At 40.7% G+C, this 18,748-nt stretch overlaps 1 long non-coding RNA gene across 2 annotated transcripts in view; it reads left to right on the forward strand.

Moving 5' to 3' along the window:
- LOC125909499 (uncharacterized) overlaps nt 1-17,089 on the forward strand; it is a 146,781-nt gene extending 129,692 nt beyond the window's left edge. For both annotated transcript variants that reach the window (XR_007453710.1, XR_007453711.1), the window contains exons 3-4: nt 11,272-11,340; nt 16,654-17,089. This is a non-coding gene — a long non-coding RNA (uncharacterized LOC125909499). The remainder of the gene's footprint in view (nt 1-11,271; nt 11,341-16,653) is intronic.
- Nucleotides 17,090-18,748: the final 1,659 nt, after the last annotated feature.

An 18,748-nucleotide genomic window follows, 5' to 3' on the forward strand; every position in this document is an offset into this window, starting at 1 on the left:
AGTTCCCAGCAATATTCTCCTAGGTATCTCTGGGAGTGCCCAAAGCAGATCTCGTATGTGCTCACAATCAAACTCTGCTCATCCTGTTAGGCAGTGCCACGAGCCACTGGTCATCACCATCCTCTGACAAGTTCTGTGCTGCCCTGCTGGACATCATGTCTGCTACGGGGTGGGGCGGGGGACTTCTCCCACCTCTCCAGCCTCCGCAGGCTCCACGGACACCCCCGATGCTCTCTCCCTCAGCACCTCTCTGGGGGATATCTGCTGAGCACTAGTGTCTCTCAGTGAAGCAGAGCAGTGAAGCCAGGGAGTTTCCCAACCTGTCAAATGTTTGGTTTTAAACCAGGGAAGAATCTCCCTCTATGGTGCACTCTGTTGAAGTGGGTCCTGAAGGGAGGGAGGATGCTGCTTATGGAATTTTTTTTTTTTAAATGAATGATTCTTTGAATACTTATTCAGGATCCTTAAACCCAACAGATGTCTCGACCAGAAGACAAATTTAACTGACAGATATTATATTTTACCCAGAATTTCTACTGCTTTGATAGCAAAAGCTTCCTTTCTTGTTAGATCTTCCCATGCCTGGCTGGCTTCTTGATCTCACACTAATAAGCTTGTTGTCCACTCATCAGTTCTGCAGTGGATCAGGTCATTTTCGAGCACACGGAAAGCCTGACTCAAAATGACTTAAAGATGAGACAAAGTTCTTACTTCCCATAAGTAGAAGTCCAGTAGCCAGGGAGCTCCAGGGTTGGTAAATTCAAAGACCCAGATTCTTTCCATCTTCTTGCTCTGCTATCTTGTGCATGTCAGCTGTTTTCAGATGGTTTCCCTTCATGGTTGCGAGATAGTTACAGTTGCCAGACCTGGAGGAAGAAGAGGCTGCTTCCTCTTAGGTGCCTCTTTTTTCTCCTTCTTCCCTCCCTTCCTTCTTCCCTTCCTTCCTCCCTCCCTTCCTCCCTTCCTTCCGTCCTTTTTTCCTCCTTTCCTTCTCTCTTTTTTTTCTTTCTTTCTCTAGCAAGGTAGCCTGTCTCAGACACCTTCCTCTCCTGTCAGCAGCCTTCTCTCATCTCATTGGCCAGATTTGCTGCAGCAAATGCTCACTGCTAAAACCACTTCCTAGCAAGGGGAATGGGATTAGCATGACTAGTTTAAGAAAGCACAAGGCTGTGTGTACTGTGTGGATTGCCCAAAGAAAATCTGGGGTTAGAAATTCTGGATAAGCAACTGACAAAATCTGCTACATTTGGGTGTGAGCAGATGTGATTGAATACTATACTTTACATAAGAACAAACCAAATAAACAAAAAAGATGCTCAGTCTTTCCGGTACTCAATGGTTATAGCTAACTTATAAATTACAGTAGGTGTCTTACTTGCAAGGAAACAGAGACCTTCAGGGCCTGAAAAGAAAGCATCCCACCTCCTGTGAGTCTTGTAAGGGGCTTAGCTCCAGGACAGGAAGCAGGGCACTCCGGAAGATCTGGGGGTGGTGGGTGGGGACCAGGATGTATGTGGAGGCTACCGGGCTCCTGGAGGCCTTGTAAACCTACCCCCCAGCCTTGGTGAGTGAGAGCCGGGTTTCTGTGGGGAGGGGATGGAAGCCAATGCACCAGCAGAAGAGGAAATGCTAAGTGAGCAGAGCAGCAGTGGACTCTGAGGCCTGAGGTGGTTTTTATTATTTATTTTTGGTTTATTTTCAGGAAGCTCAGGGAATTCTTGTATTTGAAAGCAGTATTTCTTGTACTGGAAAACAACTTTCTAGGAAGAACTAAATATTTTTCAAGGCTTGATTCCCTCTTCCTTACCTGTGCGTGTCCACTCCAAGGAAAATGCTACTTTCTCCTTACCTCAAACTCCCACTTCCAATAGTTGACGGACTTGAGAGACTAGATGTGAGTTCTGTTTTCTATAAACTCACTAAAGAGTTTTGAGATGCACATTGTATCTGAACATCTGAAGTTTGGCAGTTTATTGAAAGTAGGACATACTTACATGAAAAATCAGCCAACCAGCTGATACCCATGAGTTATTTTTTACTAGTCTTCTAAGAGCTCAGGGAGAATGGTGATTATGTTATAATTATGCTTTGGTACATAAAACAGTATGGGCTTTGATGTACAACAAACAAACCAGAAAATCAGATTTGAACCTTGGCTTTACCCTGTTCTCACCCAATGACATTTAGAGTGAATGAAATTTGAGACTCATTTGTATTCCTCATTTGTAAAGTGGGCATTATTAACACCTACTTCTCCCCATTGTCTCTAGTGTGTCCTCACTGTACAATATGTGGGCTCTTTTTCCTTCCCCACCAAATAAAATGTTCCCATATCTGAACATACAACAGGGGAAAGAACCCACTCAATTTATTGAACACTTGCAAAGAAATCTGTTATCTAAATATATCTAAATAATATAAATAAAAATAGATAAATTTTTATATATTGTATATGTATATTATATATTTTATATATTATGTATATAAAAATATTTATATATTTTATATATAAAAAATTTTATATATTGTATATGTATATTACAGATACATATTTAGATGTATATCTAGATAACAGATATCTAGATATATATATTTAGATAACAGATATATATCTAATTAAATATTTTTATATATATCCAATAACATAATTATATATTTTTATAGCTATCTAATTATATATTTATGTATGTATTTATATATGATATAAATATATGTGACATATATATTTATGACATATAATGACAAAATATATATAATGCATAATATAAATATTAACATGGAAGTTTTATGATTTATTATATCCTGAGTTTTAAATCATGGAGTCAGAATTTTACAGCTGAAAGAGTCTTATCCTTCTCCAAGCCATTCTTACCCTGCAACCATTGTGCTGTTTCTAAAACTCTGACCATGACATTTCCCTGCTTTAACCCTTGAATGGATTCTTATTTTGTTCAGTAAAAATAGGAACCTATTTCTCTTGTTTACTATTCTGGTAACCCCAGAACTTAGAAAAATGCCTGTCCCAGAGTAAGATCAATAAATAACTTCTGAAGAAATGAATAAAGTGCAAACTCCTTTTGGTTTGGACTTCTGATGATGGGTACCCCCCCTTCCTGTCCGTCTCCTCTACGTCCACTCCCAGATGCCTTTTTCACAAAGCAGACATATGAAGCAAGTTGTATGGTTCATAAGGAACCGTGAAAGCCCCTGCCAGGCCTTTGCCCTCACTGTTCTATCTGCCTAGGTCACTGCTCGGGCTCCACCCTCTGCATATGCACACTTTGCCTTTGGTTTTTTATGCCTCTGCTTTCCATGTCACTCACTCTACAGTGTACCCCTCTCCTGTACCCTGCAAATGAATTATGCGCTTCCACAACATCCTCTATTTACCTTTTTTTTAAGTTTATTTATTTATTTTGAGAGAGAGAGCCGGGGAGGGGCAGAGAGAGAGAGAGAGAGGGAGAGAGAGAATCCCAAGCAGGCTCCACACTGTCAGTGCAGAGCCCGACACTGGGCTTGAACTCATGAACTGTGGGATCATGACCTGAGCCGAAGTCAAGAGTCAGATGCTCAACCAACTGAGCCACCCAGGCACCCCCCTCTCTACCTTTTTATAGCAGTTGTCACATTGTATTGAAATTGTTTGACCTCTTATCTGTCTCTTCCACTAGACTGTAAACAACCTGAGAGCCAGGACCGTGTATTGATAATCAATATTTACTGAATAAATAAATCTTCTAGTTCAACCCCTTTATTATCTTCTTGAGGAAGCTGAGGGCCAGACAAGTTAGTGACCTACTTGATGCCACCAGTGTTTTGGCATCATGGAAGCTGGGCCCCGAGTTGTTTCTCAGCTGTCCAGTGTTTTCTTGGCTGACTTGCTTTAATACTCAGCTAACATTGTTCTAGTAACTACAGAATAATTGTAATTTAACATTTGAAAAACGTGGAGAGGAACTCAAATAATTATATAATTAATTCAAAAGACAGATACAAAGCTTTTTTTTTTTAAATCCTCTATTATTTTAAATTACCCACGTCATTGTTTTCCTCTGTTCCCCTGGAGCTGTTGAAAGAATGTGACATAATAGTGTGCTCACTGTCGGAGGCCTGGATTTCTGTATGACAGCCAGGATGTAACTTCATTCTGGCAAAATCTGATGTTATCGCTCAGGTTTTTGTTGCACTGAAGTTAGGACATCTTCTTCTGGGAGGATCTGGTGGAAAAAACATCCAGTTATCAGATCCCTCTCTTTAGCAGTGCCAACTAACAGGGCTCTCAATTAAAATGAGAACAAAGGAAACTCGGGATGGTTGGTAAAAAGAGCAGAGGCTTTGAAACCCCCAAACCCTGGTTGAATCCTACTTTACCACTCTGCAACCTTGGGCATAGTATTTTCTCTGAGCATTTGTTTCCTCATCTGTAAAATGGGGCTAACTGGGAAGATAATTTAAGGATTAGTCTATGTAAGGAGCCCAGTCTGGTATCTGGCTATGAGCTCTATTGAAATACTACCCCAGTTCAGGTATTCCTGTGGGGCAGAGATTATCATAGTGCCTGACTTGAGAATCTGGTAGGTACTCAGTAATGCTGGATGATTGATGATTGCAAGAGAGATCTATTACTGCAGAATAGCTAAATTCTTGCTTCAAAGAATCTGAGGTTCTATGTCTCTTCCTGTCTGTTTTCTACTGGGATATGGGTTGGGATGTGTTTACTTATGTCTTTTAGACATAATCTTTATATATGTAGACTGCAGAAAGGACTGGGTTTGGTTATGCTTGTTACAGTGATAGGGGAAGACAGATCTTTGCAAAAAGGGCTCACAGAATCTCATATGCATTTTGCCATCCTTGCTTGCTCAGACGACTGAATTGGATTCATCCAAAAAAAGAAAAGAAAAAGTAAAAAGAGAGAGAGAGAGAGAGAGAGAGAGAGAACTTCTATGAAGTGCACTGAGAAGTCATGTGCAAAACTCAGAAAAGTTCAGCTGAACATTGATTAGGAATCCACGGAGACCTTGAGAAAGTGGCTGTATAACCTTCGATGATTTTCTTGAGATGTCTAGGTGTCTCTTAGGAAAAAGTATGAACACTGACTTGATTGCTTACTACTCCAACCAATACCACTTTCTCCTTAGGCTGGCACACACTGAATTCTGAATGTATGCTTTTAGCATTTAATTATGTACTATCTTGTACCTGTCCTTCAGAATGAGAATGTAAGCTTCCTGAGAGCAAGGACCAGGTCTGTATGTCGAGGCAATACTAGGACTTCTAAGGAGAGCAAAATACAATTGTTCATCAGTTGTGTGAGTCACGGCATCTGCCCTGGTTTTTCAGCAACTTGAGAGCAGGTATTCTCCTCATATCTCAAATGGGTGAGAAAAAGACCCAAGCTCAAAGGCTTGAATTGGAATTACCACTAAAATCTTACCTCTTACCTTTTGGCAAACAGCTACTGGTCTAGGCTATTGCCTTGGCGGGATTTCCTTTGGGAAATGTAGAAGACATTATAATTTTAAGCCAAAAAATGTGAATTCTAATTTGTTTCTTCTCATTTTTAAAAATGAATGTGGAAAGGGAGACTTCTGATAAGCAATGAGACAAAGATATAATATCAGGTGGGGGAATGGGGTGCGGAAAACCAAAATCATCTAGCAAATGGATTGAAGCTAGCCAGAATTTCACTACATTTAAAAACCTGAGCCCAACAGAACACAAAGGGATGTGTGTCTTACTGTGTCTTTAGCGAAGGCCATTTAACACTGGGAAGTTTTCCAGCAGTGTATTTCAATAGCAGCAACCCTTCTTAAAACATTTGGGCCTTGCCATTTTGAAAATCAATACTCTTCAGTGTCTACTGAAGTTGCACATTTGTTCTCTGTAAAATGTATATGGGATGACCATATAAATTATCCTCCACACTGGGACATTTTTTTTTAAAGAGAAAGGGAGAGCCATTAATTGTACCATAGCAATAGGTATAAATTGGGACCATCCCAAGAATTCTGTGATGACAGAAAGTGATTTGTATAGTCTATTTACAGAAATGGTTGTTTTATATGTGTATGTGGGCTTAAAAGAATAGGTAATTAAGGTGTTTAACTCACCATGATGATGGAATTGAGCTGAATCATCTACACACTCTCAACTAACTAGTCCCTTTTGTAACTTAGGTCTTTGATTTGCTGATCTGCTGCACACATCAGCCCACTTCAACGCAAGGATCACAACTGGCCTGCTCAGAAATTGGACCCATAATCTTGCTCTCATCAGTTTAGTTCGTAACCAGCTGTAGATTCTGCGGGGCTCTATCAGTGGGTCATACACTCAACTGCAAGATCAAAGCAAAAATGCAGAAGGTTCTGGGCTTTTTTGTAAGGACCCAGATTCTAGTCCTGTCTTTATCAGTAACTAACTGTGATTTTTGGCAAGTCACGTAACCTCTCTGTGTTTTGGTTTCCTTATCTCTAAAATGGGGGTAATAGTATCTGATGTGCAGACCTCAAAGGTTTGTTGGGAGGATCCAGCGAGGTGATGTATGCGGAAGCCTTCTGGAAAGTGCTATACATATGTGAAGTGTTATCATTATAGGAGAGAAGGGGAATATGAGATGTGAGGGGAAAACAGGGCTTTTAACTCTAGCTGGCCTTGTAGATTAGGCTTGTGCAAACAAATGATGAAAATAAGGCCACGGGAGAGGCATTATATTCTCTTTTATGAATAGGGCTAGGGAGGGAGAGAAAAGTGAGGCCAGAGAAAGTAGCCAGTGAGACTCAGGGAATATAGGGAGGGGTAGCTTATATATGGTTGCCCCATATCACTGTTTTCCCCACAGTCCGGCAAGACCTCATCAAAAATGAACATGTTAGAGAAGAAGAAATGTTAGACAACTGGGTTCCCAGGCTGTGAGGGCACATTCTCTCATTCTTGATTGAGAGGGTTGGCTTTATTTTGCAATCCAGTAGGAATCAGAATTTCATACTTACCTTTTTTCTTTTGTTGACTTTTGGTCAAGATTCAACAAAATCATTTATGTAAAATTGCTTTATGCACTATAAATTATAGTATAAAGTCATGATGTGGGATGAGTCTATTGATACCAGTTATTATTTTTATTAAATTTTTTTATGTTTATTTATTTTTGACAGAGAGAGAGACAGAGCCTGAGCAGGGGAGGGGCAGAGAGAGAGAGGGAGACACAGAATCTGAAGCAGGCTCCAGGCTCTGAGCTGTCAGCACAGAGCCCGATGCGGGGCTCGAACCCACAGACCAAAAGATCGTGACCTGAGCCGAAGTCGGACACTCAACCGACTGAGCCACCCAGGTGCCCCAATACCAGTTATTATTATAGTAAGAGCCATGTTTTTTTTTTCTTCAAAGTGATAATTTTTTTAAAAACAGAAAAAGTCAAATGTGTTTATAAAAATTAAATGGAAGCATAATGAAGGAAATAAAAATCCCACATCATCCTGCTACAGTGGACAGTATTTTGGTGGCTGGTCTTTCAGACTTTTTTTTGGCATTTGTGTAACATTTTTTTTTTAAATGTTTATTTATTTTTGAGAAAGAGAGAGACAGAGACAGAGACAGAGCATGAGTGGGGGAGGGGCAGAGAGATTGAAGAAGACAGAATCTGAAGCAGGCTCCAGGCTCTGATCTGTCAGCACAGAGCCCAACTCAGGGCTCGAACCCACAAACCATGAGATCATGACCCGAGCCGAAGCCGGACGCTCAACCAACTGAGCCACCCAGGTGCCCCTTGTGTAACATTTTTTAAAAAAACCAAAACAGGATCTTTATTTTGTCATTCATTCTGTAATTTGTTCATGATTATTTATATGTTGGTAGATAGAATGCTAATAAGATAAACACTGTGCCTTCTTTTTCTGTGGTTACACTTTGCTGGGGGAAGACAGACAAATAAATAAATGATTGTAATATAATGTGAAGCACGCCATGATGGCAGAGGAACAGGTGCTCTGTAGGAGCATCTGCCCCAGGGCCAGGGAGTCAGGAGAGACTATTTTAGAGATAGCCTTAAAATTAGGAAGGGATATTTAAGTCGAGACTGGAAAGATGACCAGAGTTAGCCAGACTGCAGTGGATGTTGTGGTACACCATCTAGGTACCTCCCTGGGATGGGACACTCATTCCCCTGCTGGCAATAAGGTTGTTTTTTGATGGCTCTTACCTTAGTTCTTCCCCTAAAAATTGCCCTTTGCTGAAGGAAGCCTCCTTGCTCAAGGTCATCTCCATCTCCAGGGGCAACTGGGGTAAAAGGTTAAACTTCTTTTTTTTTTTTTTAATAATATAGTGTTATTTTTATTTTAAAGTTTCTATTTATTTATTCTGAGAGAAAGAAAGAGGGGGCATGAGTGGCACAGGAGCAGAGAGAGGGAGAGATAATCCCAAGCAGACTCTGCACTGTCAGCACAGAGCCCAACATGGGGCTTGAACCCACAAACTGTGAGATCATGATCTGAGCTGAAGAGTCGGACACTTAACCGACTGAGCCACCCAGGCCCTCAAAGGTCAAGCTTCTTGCCTAATGCAGACATCTCTGAAGGTCCATCTCAGTTCCAGAGCTCCTCTTAGGATCAGTGGAGGCCTCAGATGAACCTGTATTGCAGTTCAGTTTTTCCTTCTGCTCAATCCTGCATCCCTCCCTCTTCACAGGTATTGTTCCTAAGAGCATTTCCCAGTAAAAACCCTCCACACAAATAAACCCTCCACTTGACACAGGTAAAGAGTGGTAGTGATGGTGTGGAATGCAGGGAAGGTGTTGCTAAAGATGGTCCAGCATGTTTAAGGCCTAGAGGTGTTGGAGGAGTTAAATGTTTTTTTTACAAAGACTGCAGACAAGCAAGTGAAGTCAGTGAAGAGACATGATTCCAAGGAGGCAGCCAAGCTCTTGCAGCCACATCAAGGAGACGGGGAGATTGGACTCTGTCCCAAGGCCATTGGGAAGCCCTACAAGGTAGTAAATCACAAAAGAGACATGATCTGATTTTCAAATTTGTGTTTTAGAAAGATCATTTTGGCTGCAGTGTGGCACCATCAATTAAAACTCTCATCATCGATCACTGTATTTTTTATTAGAATATCAGAGTGATTTGTGACCTCCTTCTGCACTCTGCGTCTTTACAGAATGAATGGCAAATCATATGTCCCCCCAGGAAAGTCAGTAAGGAGCACTGGTAGTAAAGCAGTATTGTGGGACGTTTCAAACTCTGAAGGGATTCAATCATAGTTCTTGAATCTTTTTTTTTTTTTTTTAAACCCGATTCTCACTGTTTACAGTTGAACACCAACTACATGCCAGAATGCACTGTGCTATTATTGGTGTGGAGGACCAAGGACAAAGGCCCCAATCAGGAGGCCATGGCTGTCTTGTTCATTGATCCACCACTGCAGTGCCTGGCAAACAGTGAATGCTCAATAAATGAATAAGTGGAGACAAGGGGAAATTACTTGGTCTTTCTGACTGCAAAATGAGAACAATAGTAGTGTCCATCCCTCGAGGTTGTTGTGAGCAGTAAATAAGATAATATAGGTAAAACACCTACTTTAGATGCTTAACATTTACTGTAAATCATATTTACTTGTACTTCCAAGATTGTTTGCTATTCTCAGTATTAATAGAAAATAAGACCTTAAAAAATGACAGCCAAACTTCTTATATCTATTTCTCTGTTGTCCTCTGGATCCTATAAATATCACTGCAAGAGAAAAATATGATTTATAAACTGGGTTAAAAGATTCATTCATTCAGTTTACTCAGCAGATATTTTATGAGGGCATCCAAAGTGCCAAGCATGGCACCACTTAGGCAGTGGTGAACAGAACAGGCACAGTGCCTATTTTCATGGAGTTTATAATCCAGAAGGGAGACACTAAACAAAGGAAATCTCATTATATTGTAATCAAAACAATCTGTCATTAAAGAGAATAATAGAAACTAATTTATTATTTTATTTTATTTTTATTTTTGAGAAAGAGAGAGAGAGAGAGAGCTAGCTGGGGAGAATTCCAAAGGGAGAGAGAGAGAGAGAGAGAGAGAGAGAGAGAGAGAGAGAGACAGGGAATCTCAAGCAAGCTCCATGCTCAGTGGGGAGCCCTACATGGGACTCAATCCCACAACCCTGGGAGCATGACCTGAGTTGAAATCAAGAGTTGGACACTCAACCCAATGAGCCACCCAGGCATTCTAGAAGCTAATTTAATAATAGAAAGGTAAGTCTTCTCTGAAGAAGTGACTTTTAATCTGGGAACTAAGAGTGGTATTTTTTTCTACACTGTTTTTTTTGAGAATAGGAGATAAAGCATTCTATGCAGCAGGAAAATCCTCTTCAAAGACCCCAGGGTAGAAAAAAATTTTGGCCCCTTGGAAGGATGGAGAGAAAGCCAGTGTGGCAGAGTGGAGGGAGATGAAACTGGAAAGGAGGCAAGGCAGATCTTGAGGGACGTTTCATTGTTACATGGTCTTCTTTTATATAGACTAAAAGATACATAAACTACCTGAAATCTGACTGCTCTCTGGGATTATCAGAACAGTCCATGATGCCTGTGAAATAGGAGGGCAGATTAACTGTGTTGTGAACATTTTTAAGCCTTGAGAAAAGTTGTTTATTTTCTACCTTCTGGGCATCATGATAAGGAAAAAGCGTGTAACAAAGGAACCTTGCTGTTTATTGGGAATGATTATGTATTTGCAGATATACATTGCTTATATTTCTACCTACATTTCTACCCCTATCCAAGTAGAACTATTAGAAAGCCTTTTTTTCTCCCCTTCCTCTTCTAACTTTTTTTCTTGGATGTGGTTCTTCCAGTGGAAACAATCAGTGGGAGTAGGGAACAATTTAGAACAGAGATGCTGCTGTGGTTTCCCAGGAGAGGTAGGAGAATTTTGGGTGTCATAAGTGTTTGGGTAGTGGCTTATGCACTGAATTTGCTCAGAGAGGCCTCCATTTTCCCCTCTTAGTGATTAGAACAACCTGTGTTCTGGAATACAGTATTTAAACAGCAAGACTGGCATTGCTATCTTCCAGGATGGTGGAGGCTTAATTAACATTTGAAAATGCTTTGAGATCTTTGGATAAAAGTGTTCTGGAAGCATGCAGTGTTATTATCTTTGGAGTGATACAGGTCATGTGACACAGGAAGTGGCTTTGAAGGAAAAGAAAACCTTTCATCAGGCAAACTCCTTGGGGTGGTTTGAGCCTGTTTTGAGTGACTCAACATGCCCGTGTCATCTCTCTCTAGACCATGAATGAAAGGAATAACTTGGCCTACAGCTTAGCAACTGCCACCGTCATTAACTGCAAGAATTAGGTAAGCTTGCACGTTAAACATTTTATGAATTATGCAGAATCTTAAAGCATTTAAAGCAGCTGTCCCTTAACAAGCATTGAATAAATATTAGCTGTTACTATTATTGTTGTCTTCATGAATACAGTTTAAGATGTCTGCACTTGTTTTCTCTGAACTTAATGCCTCTTAACCAAAGAGTTCAGTATTTTTCAGTGATAAACTAACCTAAATTTCATTTTAAAGACTTGATAAAGAGCAAAATAAATGTAAATCATTAGGCTTGAGGTCCCAATGTGAGATCTACAGATAAGTCACCTTCAGTGCCTAAGACCCTTCCTGGGAGATAAAATTAGCTTAATGTTGGATACTTAGTCCTTCCTTTTCCAACAAGAAGGACTCAAAATAGAAATTGGGTTTTCTCGCTTCTACTTCCCTGATGGTTCCTTGGGGTCTTCACTGGACAGGATTTCAAGAACATTTCAGAGTAGTTGCAATTTATTTGAGGGTAGCAGTGCAGAAAGATTTCATCCTGTTCCTTCCACTAGTTTTTATATCTTCATAATACTTCCTGGAAATGTGTAAGTCAGGACTAGGGTGGGGAGTGGAGAATAGGAATATGGTTCACTTGAGAAAAGTGTATTTTTGAGCAATACATATGCCCAACCAGACTTGCCCACGTGTATTTGTTAATTTTGCTGGCTAGCTGACCAGAGGTTTATTTATTTATTTTTTTTAAATATACACCTGCTTCAAATGTAATATTCTGAACAAGAAAAGGTGTATTGGGAAGTGGCACAGGAGTGAGAGAGAGAGAAAGGAAATAGCGTACATCAAGGGCTATAAACAAGACAGAAAAGGTCAAGGTCGCAGCAGGGGCCCCAGGGCATGCTGGGAAGATGGGTGGTCAGGGGCCTGTCGGGATAGAGGTCGCCCAAGCCATGCTGGGAAGGATTCCAGGGCCTTCGGCGGCTCCTGTCGGTGGAGAGGTGTCATTTAGACGCGGGCCCGCGGTACAGTTGGGGGTCAAGCACCAAGCCGACCTAATTAAAAGCTCATTACACCAGAGTATTCCCGTTAAGAGTGGGACCCACGTGCAAATCCATCGGTACAGGAGCGCTTTCTGCCTCGGATTTGGGAATTCCAGCCCCAGCCCCAGCCCCAGCCCCAGCCCCATCCCCAGCCCCAGGGCCTGGGAACGATGGCCAGTTAAAGTGACTTTCCCGTCTGTGACCATCAGGTACAGTTTCTTTCAGGATTGTTTCACACTGCAGTAAATTAGTTTTATCCGCTCTGAAACATTTTAACAAAGAAAGCTCTCTGGTCATCACATGGGTAAAATAACAAGAGATAAAAGAACGTGTACTTCACCTAATCAGAAACAAATAACTAAATCTGCCTGAAAATGCAGCCGTTCCTGTCCCGTCCTCCTTTCCACTTATCTTTCACTGATGGGATTCTGAAATGACCATTCCACAGGCAGACCGGTGGTTCTCTCCTTGTTTTTTATATAATTGTTGCCGACCTTGACAGAAGATCTCAAAACTTAAGTATTAAGTTGGTAAATGATACTATTGTTTGGGAGGTGGGGTAGGAATGGGGTGGGAGCAGAGGGTTTATCTAACAAGAGAAAAAAAAAAAAGTAAAATGCACCCTAACCAGGCTCAAATGAACTGAAATGGATCAAAGTAAACAGAGACATCTAAAAGCTTTTGTAAGTTAAAAGTGGCTATCTGTTGCAGGTCTTGCCTCATTAACTGCTGATTGAAGCTCTGCTTGGCCCTCTGGGATACCTAACACCCCAGGCCTATCACCCGATGAACCCCCGGTTAGGTGCTTTTTGCCTTTGCCTGTGTTGCTTTGCCCAGCTCCTTGACCTCAACCTTCTTACAACAAAATGAGTCAAGGTTTGTCCTTGAGAATCTTGCCGGGAATTTCTCTTCTCCCCAGTGAGGAATTCCCAGAAAAGAGAAATGGAAGGCACTGTTGTGGTATCTAGGGAGATATGTGTTCTGAAAAGTAGCCGCGCAGCTCGGGTGTTTCGAATAAAGCCTCTGCACAAGGGTATGTAGGGGAAAGAGTCCGCAGTTCGTTTTTCCCTTGGGTGTTGGCCTCATTTCCATATGGGAATGGTGAAAGGTGCCGATTAGGCCAAATGCTTTAAGATACAGATATCTCTTGGCTCCCATGGTCCCAGCCCTTCACCAGGCCATTCAGCTGGGACAGGGAGCTGAAACAGAGAGGGCTGTCTAGGGGAGGAAGACAGAATAGTAGTGGGGGTGGGTTTGGGGGGCGGGGAGGGAGGAGCAGGGCTCTTTGAGTAGGACCAGATAGGTCTCTGTGTAGAGTAATATTACAGCTCTTTCTCTCATAAACAAGCTGCATGCCTGCTTCTAAAGACCCATCTGGCATAGCTTTGAGAATGGCAATAATTACAAGCTGATGATGGACATGGAAAAAAAGCCCTGCTGAGCTAACTCATAAGGAAGTACAGGCCAGGACTGCAGGGAAATTACAGGCTGAAAACCTTTCTAGTTTAGGCCTTTTGGTGTTCTTAATCACAGACTTTAAATGTTGTAATAAACACTGTTGCATTTTATTGACCAACTCCCATGACAGGCAAATCTTTTTCATTTTATTTTATTTTGACCATTTGCTCTTTGGAAAGCTGCTTAGCAGTGTCTGTCTAGGCCATGCCAATAGGCCTTTGGTTTTTCTGCTTGTAGGAAAATTAGGTAAACAGGGGTGACTTTACTTAGTTAATAGAAATTTGCAAAATTTTTTTCTTAAATTGCTCTCTGCATTTTATGATTCAGATGGACTCTCAGGCTCAATGCTTAACCTGTAGCTATATAAGATGTGGCCTGGCTGTCTCCAGCAAGAAGATAAAAGAACAAACTTGGAAAGAATAATCCATGACTTTGTGCCATCAAATAGATGTTTATAATATAGGCAACAAGTGATAGTCCCAGTTAAAAACTATACTGTTAGTGGAATCTTAGGCTCTGGCCTTGTTTATGGAGATGATCCTTATTTCAGGGATGAACTTGATATTGAAAGGATGATTCTTCTCAAAGCTTTGGATCCTAATATACAGGTGCCTCTGAGACATTTTGTTGTTGCAGACTTTTTAGACCACTTAACGGCGCAAATGCTTTTAGGAAGTCTTCCTAGAAAAAATAAAATAGAAACACTGGAAATTTTCTTTCCTCTGAAACATTATTAACTTCAAAATCTGTAACTTAAATGTCATGGCAAAATTAGTCTTGAATATAACACATTACCAGTTGCTGTAATAATGGAATTTTGACACCTCATGTAGGTTTTGTTCTACTTCAACAAATGTTATCCGTTTCCATGAAAAGAATTTAATCTTCATTTTATACATTTTAAAAATCTGATGTTAGAAAGGTTGAGTAATGTTATGAGTTGGGCTTTTTTGTGTGTGATATAATTAACTTATGCACATAGATCTTTGTTCAAAAGATACCTTTAAGGATTTTATAGGGAAGCATGTAAAGTTCATTATTCTTTAAGCACTAGATACTGCTTTAATAACTTATTTTCAGGTCCTTCCCTTCTTTGCCACAATTTCTCATTTATATTCCTTCAAGACTTGTATTTTATTCCTTGTGTTTTGCATACAGCCCTGGCTATCCCAGATGGATTATTTAGTTCTGTCCTTTTGCATTTGATTACTTGTTCAAGGACATAAACTTTTGGGGTCTATGAAGTTCAAGCAATAAAATGGTTGTGCAATGGAAATTTACCAATAAAAACTCAATTTCTTATCCTTTCTTTGCCTTTCATAAGCATTGCTTTACCTGAAGCTCCTTTGTCAATGAGAAATTATTTCTTTATTTCTAACTGTCTCTTTTCCATATAGAGGGTGGAATTGTTCCTAACAAAAGAAGCATGAATTGGTGGAAACTATATATTAAATGCAAGACTATTTGTCTAGTTTTCATTAGGTTGCTGAGTGAAGAGCCTCAACTCCTCTCTTTTCCCAAGGTACTCAGATATCCATGAAGTCCCCCTCATCTCACGCTATCGTTTCTCTCACTGGGCACAATCCGACTTTAAAGAATTCAACACTTGCTGGTCTTTAGAGAACTGTCAGCAATGACAGCAACCAGGGATGCTGACATGTCTTATTGTTTACAAAGGATGAGCACAACAAGGCCCCTCGGATGACTTGATAAGCCCTGCAATTTCTCCCTCCAGCTGGCCTCTGGACCAGCTGCGTTTTCGTGGCCATCTAAAGACACAAGTATCAAAACTTGATCTAAACACCACAAGTCAGCAAACAGCAGTAAAGATAAACGAGGGCTGCTCAAGGTCACTTTGTAAACAGTGAAAACGAAAGAGAAACAAGAGTATCTCGGTCCGAGATGCCTTATATGCGTATAGTTTTCTTCTGTACTGAAAGTTTGATGAGAAAACATCCTGGACTAGTAAGTTCACGGACAATTATCATGGTCTTGAGTATTTAGACTCTTTTTTTCACTTCTGCATTCCTCCATACCTCTAGAAGCACCAGCCAATGTTATACATAAATTAAGTTCAACTTTTTTTTTTGGTATTGTTCTGTTTTGTTTTGAAATATTCTGAACATACTCTTTTCTACTTAAGGAATCATGAAATGTCTTGGAAATTGTACCAGTGCGCGTGCTTTTCCTCATTCCTACTTTGTAAAGAGGAACTTCTATATCAGGAAGGGAACCTTTCCTCCTTTCCTCCTTTCCTTGTGCTGTCTTTGAGCAAAGAGAGGAAGAAAGGAAAGCTTCACGTATTTATGTTGCCCCAGGGTCAATGCTTTTGTTAAATGACATATATCATAACTTTACCAACTTCGTGGAGCTTGGGGTATTGTCTTCCTTAACTTTGGAATTGAGACAATGCTATTATCTTGTGAAGATGCCAGACTGTTCCTAGAAAGAGCTGTTTCAAGGTACTTGGAGAAAAGAGTTTTACAATAGGCTTTATTTCCCATCTCTCCTTTTTGCAGAAAGGCCATTATTGAAAATAGTGTATGTCACAGTTGATTAGAGCAAAGCACCATCTTAATTTTAGTAATGTCAAGGTCATATCATAAACACTGTAGTTTTGTCAACTTAATGTTGACAGTCATAGAAAGAGATTTAATCTTGATTATGAGGCAAAATCTTCTTGGTCTCTGCCAACAATCTCAACTCTTTCTGAAAGTTTTCACAACATAGATGCCTATTTTTTACCAAAGTATCTGTCTGTAGGATTGGCTGCACTTTTGGTAAGTCACTGCTTCATAAGCTACCGAGTCTCAGAATTCAAGTAAAGTGACTATTCCCTTTTTTACAGATGGTGAAACTGAAGTTCTGCTCTGTGGGATACGGTATGAGTGGCACCGTGAACTCAGGGCTGGGTGCCTCCAGGTAAGTTTCTTTTTAACTTTGCCGCTTTCTCCCAGGCACCCAGTCTAAAGGTGAAGGCTCAGTTTTAAATGGGCATTCAGAACAGAATGCCCATTGGTCAGTACTCCAACAGTGGTAAGCAGCGGAATGCTAAACAGCAAGCCCACAAACGTTTGCAAACAGTAGCACCATCTAACAACACGTGGAACAATAGATGTGTATGGCTAGGAAAGGACGCAAAGAAAGAATATTCACTCCTGGTCAGTGGTGGTTGCGCCTATGGAATTATTGATACTCAGAATTCTGCTGGTGGCTGTACCTCTCAGTACCTCGTCTGTATGCTGGGGCCAATTTCTATCCTCCTAAACAAGTTAAATGCATTTGTGTGTGTGTGTGTGTGTGTGTGTGTGTGTGTGTGTGTGTGTGATTTGACAGGCTAAAGTGCTAACTCTTGTTGAAATATCTATATTTGGAGTTACTGATAGATTGTGGTACAAATACATTTTCTTCCATACACAAAGATGAACTTTCTTGCAAAATTTTCCAAATGATTTATTTCTCTCATTGGACCATTATTTTAGGAATTTTTCATTGGTACCAGGTCCAGAGTAGGCAGACATTTGTGCTTATATGGGTTGCACTCTGTAGAGGTCTGCATATACAGATGGGAGCTTCCCAAGGCTACTTCTAGCAAAATAAGAATGCTACTGTAGAGGCACCTGGGTGGCTCAGTAGGTTAAGCATCAGACTCTTGGTTTCTGTTCAGGTCATGATCTCACAGTTAATGAGTTTGAGCCCCATGTCGAGCTCTACACTGACAGCGCGGAGCCTGCTTGGGATTCTGTCTCTCTCCCTCCCTCTGCTCTTCCCCCAATCAGGCACACATGTGCACTCTCTCTCTCTCTCTCTCAAAATAAATAAATAAACTTAAAAAAAAAAAAAAGAACGATACTATAATCATCAGAAGAAGGACTTCATGGTAAATCAAGGGTCACAAAGTGATATGCCAGCCAAAGGATGTAGTATCATGTTTCTCCCCCATTTCTTCTCTGGCCTCCTATTGCTTTTTCTCTAGTTTGGCTGTGACATTCAGATATTTTTTCAGTTCCAGGTTTTGTTTGTGTGTTTTGGGCTGGAGTCTGGGGAGTAATGGTGTAGGTTGAGGTCCTTCTTCTCTTGGCTCATCTTGAGTACTTGTGTCATTTCCAAGACTGGCTTTCTTTTTTTCTCAGGTGAATTCATTGGCCTGCCTGCTTTAGCTTCTGCCCAGTTCAGACCTCTGTCTGCAGAGAGATGAGACCATGAGATCTGCTAACATGCAAAATGGAGATAAAAGCATTTTTAAAAATGTCTTCCTGCACACAGGCCTGCTTTATAATAAACCAGAACAGTGCAGGAATTAAGATGTTGTTGAAATGCCTGAGTGTCTCTGCCCTTTTATTACATCCAGGGTGATGAGGTCATGGCTTACTGTTTAGCTTATACAGTGCAATTAAGAGATTCATTTCTTAACGTGATTCATCTCAGGAAGAGTTGACTCAAAAGTTTCAGGGGAGAGGCAAGACTCTATGAGAAGATGTTGGAAAATTATGGTTTTCTTTTGGAAGTTTGAGTTCATTTTTTCATTCCAGGCGAGAATGAGAACTGCAATAAGCCTGTCTTGGATTTCTGAGTAGCAGGGAATTTGATTACTTAATGCCAATAAGGCTAAGGAGATGGTTTTAGTTCTTGGCTTTTTTCCCTTTTTGGAATGATGGCAAAAATGTGAACTAAATATTTGTTTTATTTTTTTAATTTATTAAAAAAAATTTTTTTTTAACGTTTATTTATTTTTGAGACAGAGAGAGACACAGCATGAACGGGGGAGGGGCACAGAGAGAGGGAGACACAGAATCAGAAGCAGGCTCCAGGCTCTGAGCCATCAGCCCAGAGCCCGACGCGGGGCTCGAACCCGCGGACCACAAGATCGCCACCTGAGGTGAAGTCAGACGCTTAACCGACTGAGCCACCCAGGCACCCCAATATTTGTTTTATTAAGACAT

This window comes from Panthera uncia (genome assembly GCF_023721935.1).
Source record: "Panthera uncia isolate 11264 chromosome B3 unlocalized genomic scaffold, Puncia_PCG_1.0 HiC_scaffold_1, whole genome shotgun sequence".
Classification (NCBI taxonomy): Eukaryota; Metazoa; Chordata; class Mammalia; order Carnivora; family Felidae; genus Panthera; species Panthera uncia.